Source organism: Silene latifolia, chromosome 9, assembly GCF_048544455.1.
Source record: "Silene latifolia isolate original U9 population chromosome 9, ASM4854445v1, whole genome shotgun sequence".
Lineage (NCBI taxonomy): Eukaryota > Viridiplantae > Streptophyta > Magnoliopsida > Caryophyllales > Caryophyllaceae > Silene > Silene latifolia.
Window position 1 is genome coordinate 208,598,264 of NC_133534.1, and position 9,834 is coordinate 208,608,097.

The 9,834-nt window shown below is 34.7% G+C and overlaps 2 long non-coding RNA genes across 2 annotated transcripts; both read right to left on the reverse strand.

The window, feature by feature from the left end:
- Nucleotides 1–226: 226 nt before the first annotated feature.
- Nucleotides 227–2,003, reverse strand: LOC141598477 (uncharacterized). Its single transcript, XR_012523539.1, has 2 exons — nucleotides 1,899–2,003; nucleotides 227–425 (listed from the first exon to the last, which is right to left on the reverse strand). It is a non-coding gene; the product is annotated as an uncharacterized LOC141598477 (long non-coding RNA).
- Nucleotides 2,004–6,554: 4,551 nt separating this feature from the next.
- Nucleotides 6,555–8,331, reverse strand: LOC141598478 (uncharacterized). The gene is made up of 2 exons (XR_012523541.1): nucleotides 8,227–8,331; nucleotides 6,555–6,753 (listed from the first exon to the last, which is right to left on the reverse strand). It is a non-coding gene; the product is annotated as an uncharacterized LOC141598478 (long non-coding RNA).
- Between the last annotated feature and the right edge of the window lie 1,503 nt (nucleotides 8,332–9,834).

Consider the following 9,834-nt stretch of genomic DNA (forward strand, 5'->3'; position numbering starts at 1 on the left):
TACAATAAAGTTTACAGTTCGTAAAACTTGTGTCAATCTTGCGAGATTAGATTAGGTGTGACACCCTCATTTATTGCGGAAAAGTAAACACGTAATTCTACAGAAAAACTGGTAGGATATGTTTGTAATTGGTTCAACTAGCCAAAAACCTGTAATTTCAAAACCTTTCTAAACCAATCACAACATTTCCAACATTCCCAAAAGCGGGTGCCAAAACCTGCAAAGCTAATGAACTACTTTACATACATAGCTAATGATAAGAAAAAGTAAAGATACAAACCCAAAATAGAAAAGGGAGACATATGTCCCTAAAATGTATGTGACATAAAAAGGGTTTAAGGGTCACAATGAAATAAAACCAGTCTAGGTCCCAAGGTTACTTTGCTCGCTAGCTCGTCCATGTACCCCATATATGCATCACCTACCTGTCATTCGCATTTTATACAAATACGAAAGCCACAGTCAGTGGGGAGTAACTCCGAGTTCTCCCAGCCACGAAATGTCATAATTAATATAACATGTAAACATAAGAATATGAATACGAATCACACACTGCCTTAGCATATAGATGCTAAGGCAATCGTGCTTATCATGTGGACAACAATATAACAACACATAGTCCTAGCATGTGAATACTAGACCGACTCATACTACACTATCATGTGAATCACATAACATCCAGGAATCCAAACTCTATCAACCATAGCCGGCTTGCATCTCACCTTCTATGATTCATAGAATCATCAAACAAGAAAGGGCAATATAACAAAGACAGGCATAAGTTCTTAGCACCGTCAATAGTCACTTTGTAACTCAAGTCTATACCACGAGGTAGGGAAGGTAATCGAACCGGTATCTTGGCTCAGCGGTTACTATTAAGAAAACATGGCCAAGAGACAACACAACCCTAGCCTAAAATCACAAGAGACCTAGACATGCGGATACACACCACCGCACCCAAGACTCACAACTTTTTTTTAAAACAAAGTGAAGTGAGTACCCTAAGGACACCACCGAAGGGTCGGCTAGTACTTAAGCTGACCCCATACTTTCAAAATAAGTACCTGAGGTCATGCCCCAACTTGGATAAACATCCACTAGTCAGGAACACAAAGGCTATCAAGCAGTGAACATATACTCGTCAAAGACTATAAAGACCTATCTATGATGAAGGCCGAAATACTCACCTAGGACCTAGTCACAGCTAGTCCCAGCTTGAATATTTTAGCCCACACCACCCAAGACTCACCACATAAGTCAAGTAAGACACCCACTTAACCTTAAGAGGGCAAAAAGTCCTACTTACCAACATAAATTCTAACATTCTATCATGTGAAAGCTATATAAATGTCTATTTACAGCATACAATCCCAACAGTTCCTCAATAAGAATTCAATACTAATTTCCAATCCTAGCAATTATAACAATATAAAAGCTTTAGGGGAAACTAGGGCCATTTCTACAAAATAAGAAGCTATTTAAATTCAACTAAGTAAATAAGAAGCTATTTAAATTCAATTAACTACGCATGTGAAATAGAGATATATTAAATGGCCTAAAACAAGAAAAAGGCCGATTATCTAATTCATTCAACCGAATTTTTACCCGCAACCCTGACCCTGCGACAGTGCACGGGTTAAATTGCGGTGACCAATCACTCAATTAAGCGACATCGCATCGTCAAAGGGACTAAGGCTCAGTTTTCGGCACAATCAACAAAACATGGCAATTATTGCTATAAAATTCATTTCCATACTAATATGTGAACTTGTACTTACAAAAGGCATTAATTTGACTCATATTTTCATGTGAAATAAACTACTCAAATAACATTCACAAAATCATACAAGAAAACAAAGAATGTGACATTTATTCGTCGAGTAACTCGGAATAGTTACCTTACGCTAGCAAAGAGACAAGTAATAAACTTGAGAAAGCTTCTAAAACCCAAAATTACTCTTCATCTTCAACCACATATGAGTCACCTAAAATAATTATGTGAAAGGACGATATTAACGAATTATCGTTATATAAAATATGAGACGGAAATTAATTTAATTATATTTTAAATAAACCAAACTAGCGTCAAAACAATATATAGATACGGCCCAAACTCGTGACTTAGCCAGGCCTTTAGGCCACGGCCAGGCCACGGCCAGGCCAACCTTATAATAGTCACTCTCGTCCCAATAATTAATTCAATCTCAACTCTCTACCCCATCTCTCTCATTACTCCGTCCTACTCATTACTCCGTCTCATAATATAATACTCCATAGTAACTTGATTTCCATCTCAATTTCAATATCGATATTGTCAAATATTCCATTAAAGGAATTGCTCAACATTTAGAGTATAACTCCAAGCTACTCATCCACTGGCCAAGAACAAAGGATACGACAATTAAAATATAATACCAACCAAATTCCAATAAAATAACTCAATATGAGAACTTGTTTCCAAAATCCCAATTCCACGTAATTAATCACAAATACCAACATCAGTAAAGTTGGTTATGATAACTATCACCTTGATAATGCCAAAGCCTTATGATTATCATCGTTTAGATCCTCGTCTTCACAATATTAGTGTTTATAAAGCCCAAGCTTGTGAGCGTTCAATCCTTCTCGCTAATATCCCAAACTCTCGTGCTAACCAAAGCAGCTATTTTTAACCCGTCTTACAACTAATTAACTTAACAATAGGAAATATAATAGCTAGTATTATAAATAATTCGAGTAACCTATCACCGTTACCTTTTTCCGATTGAACTAATCATTTATGACTAACAAATATTCTACCAGACCGTCTATTTTAGTACATACAACCGTCTTATAATAAACAAAGCTAAAAATATAAATGGGTTTGTAAAAATACATAACGAAAATGAATTTTACTTACATCGGAATGACGAGAATGACGAGAGGAGCGCTATGGAACAAAAATAGTTGAAAACGGATGTGAAATGAATCGTCGGTATCCATTAAAAATAGAAACGTTGAAAAGGAGAAAAAAAGAACATAAAAGAAGGTAGAAGAAGAAGAGTAGACGTGAGGGGATGAAAATGAGGCAGCAGCCTGCCAGCCTGCTATTTATTATACGTACGTTTCTTCGTCGTTAAGAAATTTCGATCGTTATTAAAACCGTTTCGAGTTAAATTTAACCGGTTTAAGAAAGAGTCTCAGTAATAAAACGGAATCAATAATAAATAAATTTAATAAGTGAAAATAAAATAAACTTAGCCAGCTAACGGAAATAATAGGAATTCGATTCGAATCGGAGTTATTAACGATTTTTTTTTACGAAACTAACGGATATTAATAAAAATTGCTAATTTAGTGAAATAAGCTCAAAATAGCTAATTGGACGGTTTTGTTCCCAAAATCCATCTCGGGTTCACTTAAAACAACTTTCATAAAGACTCGTAAAGAAACAGAAATTATTAAATAAATAAACTCGAACTAACTTCAATAAACTCGAACTAACTTTAAATAAACTTATTAATGATTATTAAAATTAACGTATCGAATTATGATGAAATTAATTAATTAGCTAAGCATATATATATATATAAATCGTTAAATGATGTAATTAAATTCAAAATAGCAATTAAAAGAATTTTATCCAACTTAATAAAATACGGGGTGTTACAATCACCCCATCTTTTAAAAAGTTTCGTCCTCGAAACTTGAAAGTATAAATGAAAGGTTATAAAAATAAAACTGAAATTGGAATCGGTAACCAAAACATTTAAAAGGTCACTTATCGTAAGAATCAAAATTCTTTCAAAAGTTTCAAATAAAATTTTACGACAGAACCAGTTCTTATCAAGGGAACGACAGTGTTCTCGTTACGTATTCAAGAACATCACATTCCAAATCAAAGATAAGGTCAAAGACAAATCATTTGTATAAATCAAAAAATCAAAATACTTTCGAAAACATTAATGAAGAGTTTTCAAAAGTATAAGTCTCATTCATGGAACGAAATTGCCCTTGTCGTGCACGCAAGAGCGCTAACTTTCCAAGTCAGAGACAAATTTAAAACAAAAATTATTCGCTGACAAGTGTAGAACAAGTTATTAAACGTTTCTAATAACGAGTTCTAACATCCGATCAACGTTAAAATCAAAAGAAAAGGAAATCCATTCAAATTTTCTTTTGCAAAAGCCAAAATGGAAATAAAGGTTTCACCTTTAAACTCAAAGGGGAATCAAATTCCTGAAAATATAATATTAAACTTTGACAAAGAAGTCATAAATAGACCAAGGTTAATAGAAATTGGATAAAATTTACAAAAATCTCAGGTTTAGCAACTCAAAACCATGATAAGGAAGTCTATACTCAAAGAACAATTAGAGAATCAAATCGAATTTTCATTTTCCAAATCTTTACAAGTAGGGAAAATTTTGTGAGGGTAACATAAATTTTTAACAACGAACCAAAAATAGTAGTTTGAAATATTTAGAAATTGTGTGAAATGAAAAGTAAGTTAGACATCATAGATACAAGTATGCTAAGAGGGTTCAAGCTTAACCAACAAAAGAGGTATGATGAACTTCCTAGGGATAAGAATTGAAGTCAAATTTACAAGGATGTCAAAGATAGAGTTTCACCAGATACGAGTGTCAAACTTAAAGGAGGAGCAAGATGAAGCGAGGAAAGAAGGTATGAACGGTAACGCTCATGATCAAGGAGAAAAGAAAATTAGACAAGAAGGAAACGCCACGTACTCGAATCTCAAATAACAACATCAGCCTAAACGGTTTCGAAAACTTCCCAACGACAAAACTTATGACCAAAACACTTCCAAGGATTTCCTCAAATCATTTATGTTACTTCATCCTAATTTATCCCCTAAAACATGGTACTCCACTATAAGTGTGACTTCATCACTCCAAATCCCCAAACATCCACCAACATCTTCCACAAGATCAAGGTCAACTGGTCAAGGTTTCCAACAAAGCTATACTCATATCCAACTAGTGTCAACTATAGGTTTCTCAAAAAGTAAAACCCTCAATCAAAAATCCCAACACCAGGCTCTAAATTCCCAGAAAAGGTTCCTCAAATATTCCACAAAGTTCTCATTTCAAAATAAGGTAGTAGCATGCCAACCCAAAGTCTGAAAAATCAATAGAATCTCGAGCCCTTCTATCCTTTCTAGTTACCAAAACAAGTGCTAAGACTTCCCAACAATGTAGCTTACTCTCACTCTCATACCATTCTTCAAGTAGTAATCAATATCACTCACTTAAACCAACCAATAATCCCACATTTAACATTTCTCACATGGGGACACAAACATTAAACCCTCATATCCAAGGCAACTACCAAAGTTAATCCCAAACTTGACTTAGTCGATCCTATATCCTCAATTTCACCATTTAATTTTATCCACCTTAGGTCAAGTACTAAGCACTAGTATCCCAAACATAAACAACAAAGCCAAGTTCTATAACTTTAATCACCTAGGCAACTCATTCCTAACACAAAGAATCTACCAATCAATTATACTCACTTTGTCAAGGAACTAGGTATAAGAATCACTAAGTATGTCTCATCACCTTACCTAAGTCTTTCTAACATCACATCCTCTCAAAACCAGGGTTAAGGGTCAGACACAAACAATCTCCTCAAAAGTCGAATTTTCCAACCAAGGTCAACATTCCTCAAAAGAAAGAGTATTATCTAATGGCGTTAAGGGAGGATAAGCAAAGAACAAAGGACAAGTTAGGAGTACAAGCGTAGCTTTTAAAGTAAAACAGAAGGGAGTTTAAAAGGAGGATAAGCACCAAGAGATTAAGAATAAGGCGAGATACAAAAAGAATAAGGAACATCTTCAAGGAAGGAAAAACATTCTTCAATACTTGAACAAATCTTCAATCTTCGGCAATAGGCACTAAATCTTGATCTTCTTAAAATATAAGTGTCCTTTCAATGGAACGGAGATACTCTTGGCGATCACTCAAGAACATCAATATTCCAATTCAAAGACATAAAAATACATTTTTACACCAACAAATGATAAAACTAATTATCAGACGTCTCCAATAACAAGCTTTAACACTAATTGACGTTAAAACCGGTGAAAAAGATTAAAATATTTTTAAAACCTTTAGTTCAAATTTTTTTTTTTTTAAAAAAAAGCAATAACTCCATTAACTATAAATAAGTTCACGGTCATTGATCTAAGAACGCAACAATTATTAAATGACAATCAACAAACATGTTAGTACCTAACAAAGAGCAAACACAAAGAGACTACAACATAAGGTCCTAAATCTACCCATCTTACCCATCTCTCAAGTTTATTATTTTAAGGTCAAGTTATTTATATTGGGGTGCACAAACGTGCGTCGGGAGCAAATATGCTCTGATACCAACTGTGACACCCTCATTTATTGCGGAAAAGTAAACACGTAATTCTACAGAAAAACTGGTAGGATATGTTTGTAATTGGTTCAACTAGCCAAAAACCTGTAATTTCAAAACCTTTCTAAACCAATCACAACATTTCCAACATTCCCAAAAGCGGGTGCCAAAAACCGCAAAGCTAATGAACTACTTTACATACATAGCTAATGATAAGAAAAAGTAAAGATACAAACCCAAAATAGAAAAGGGAGACATATGTCCCTAAAATGTATGTGACATAAAAAGGGTTTAAGGGTCACAATGAAATAAAACCAGTCTAGGTCCCAAGGTTACTTTGCTCGCTAGCTCGTCCATGTACCCCATATATGCATCACCTACCTGTCATTCGCATTTTATACAAATACGAAAGCCACAGTCAGTGGGGAGTAACTCCGAGTTCTCCCAGCCACGAAATGTCATAATTAATATAACATGTAAACATAAGAATATGAATACGAATCACACACTGCCTTAGCATATAGATGCTAAGGCAATCGTGCTTATCATGTGGACAACAATATAACAACACATAGTCCTAGCATGTGAATACTAGACCGACTCATACTACACTATCATGTGAATCACATAACATCCAGGAATCCAAACTCTATCAACCATAGCCGGCTTGCATCTCACCTTCTATGATTCATAGAATCATCAAACAAGAAAGGGCAATATAACAAAGACAGGCATAAGTTCTTAGCACCGTCAATAGTCACTTTGTAACTCAAGTCTATACCACGAGGTAGGGAAGGTAATCGAACCGGTATCTTGGCTCAGCGGTTACTATTAAGAAAACATGGCCAAGAGACAACACAACCCTAGCCTAAAATCTGCGCAGACCTAGACATGCGGATACACACCACCGCACCCAAGACTCACAACTTTTTTTAAAACAAAGTGAAGTGAGTACCCTAAGGACACCACCGAAGGGTCGGCTAGTACTTAAGCTGACCCCATACTTTCAAAATAAGTACCTGAGGTCATGCCCCAACTTGGATAAACATCCACTAGTCAGGAACACAAAGGCTATCAAGCAGTGAACATATACTCGTCAAAGACTATAAAGACCTATCTATGATGAAGGCCGAAATACTCACCTAGGACCTAGTCACAGCTAGTCCCAGCTTGAATATTTTAGCCCACACCACCCAAGACTCACCACATAAGTCAAGTAAGACACCCACTTAACCTTAAGAGGGCAAAAAGTCCTACTTACCAACATAAATTCTAACATTCTATCATGTGAAAGCTATATAAATGTCTATTTACAGCATACAATCCCAACAGTTCCTCAATAAGAATTCAATACTAATTTCCAATCCTAGCAATTATAACAATATAAAAGCTTTAGGGGAAACTAGGGCCATTTCTACAAAATAAGAAGCTATTTAAATTCAACTAAGTAAATAAGAAGCTATTTAAATTCAATTAACTACGCATGTGAAATAGAGATATATTAAATGGCCTAAAACAAGAAAAAGGCCGATTATCTAATTCATTCAACCGAATTTTTACCCGCAACCCCAGCCCTGCGACAGGTACGGGTTAAATTGCGGCTGACCAATCACTCAATTAACTGACATCGCATCAGTCAAAGGGACTAAGGCTCAGTTTTCGGCACAATCAACAAAACATGGCAATTATTGCTATAAAATTCATTTCCATACTAATATGTGAACTTGTACTTACAAAAGGCATTAATTTGACTCATATTTTCATGTGAAATAAACTACTCAAATAACATTCACAAAATCATACAAGAAAACAAAGAATGTGACATTTATTCGTCGAGTAACTCGGAATAGTTACCTTACGCTAGCAAAGAGACAAGTAATAAACTTGAGAAAGCTTCTAAAACCCAAAATTACTCTTCATCTTCAACCACATATGAGTCACCTAAAATAATTATGTGAAAGGACGATATTAACGAATTATCGTTATATAAAATATGAGACGGAAATTAATTTAATTATATTTTAAATAAACCAAACTAGCGTCAAAACAATATATAGATACGGCCCAAACTCGTGACTTAGCCAGGCCACTGCCTAGGCCACGGCCAGGCCACAGCCAGGCCAACCTTATAATAGTCACTCTCGTCCCAATAATTAATTCAATCTCAACTCTCTACCCCATCTCTCTCATTACTCCGTCCTACTCATTACTCCGTCTCATAATATAATACTCCATAGTAACCAGATTTCCATCTCAATTTCAATATCGATATTGTCAAATATTCCATTAAAGGAATTGCTCAACATTTAGAGTATAACTCCAAGCTACTCATCCACTGGCCAAGAACAAAGGATACGACAATTAAAATATAATACCAACCAAATTCCAATAAAATAACTCAATATGAGAACTTGTTTCCAAAATCCCAATTCCACGTAATTAATCACAAATACCAACATCAGTAAAGTTGGTTATGATAACTATCACCTTGATAATGCCAAAGCCTTATGATTATCATCGTTTAGATCCTCGTCTTCACAATATTAGTGTTTATAAAGCCCAAGCTTGTGAGCGTTCAATCCTTCTCGCTAATATCCCAAACTCTCGTGCTAACCAAAGCAGCTATTTTTAACCCGTCTTACAACTAATTAACTTAACAATAGGAAATATAATAGCTAGTATTATAAATAATTCGAGTAACCTATCACCGTTACCTTTTTCCGATTGAACTAATCATTTATGACTAACAAATATTCTACCAGACCGTCTATTTTAGTACATACAACCGTCTTATAATAAACAAAGCTAAAAATATAAATGGGTTTGTAAAAATACATAACGAAAATGAATTTTACTTACATCGGAATGACGAGAATGACGAGAGGAGCGCTATGGAACAAAAATAGTTGAAAACGGATGTGAAATGAATCGTCGGTATCCATTAAAAATAGAAACGTTGAAAAGGAGAAAAAAAGAACATAAAAGAAGGTAGAAGAAGAAGAGTAGACGTGAGGGGATGAAAATGAGGCAGCAGCCTGCCAGCCTGCTATTTATTATACGTACGTTTCTTCGTCGTTAAGAAATTTCGATCGTTATTAAAACCGTTTCGAGTTAAATTTAACCGGTTTAAGAAAGAGTCTCAGTAATAAAACGGAATCAATAATAAATAAATTTAATAAGTGAAAATAAAATAAACTTAGCCAGCTAACGGAAATAATAGGAATTCGATTCGAATCGGAGTTATTAACGATTTTTTTTTACGAAACTAACGGATATTAATAAAAATTGCTAATTTAGTGAAATAAGCTCAAAATAGCTAATTGGACGGTTTTGTTCCCAAAATCCATCTCGGGTTCACTTAAAACAACTTTCATAAAGACTCGTAAAGAAACAGAAATTATTAAATAAATAAACTCGAACTAACTTCAATAAACTCGAACTAACTTTAAATAAACTTATTAA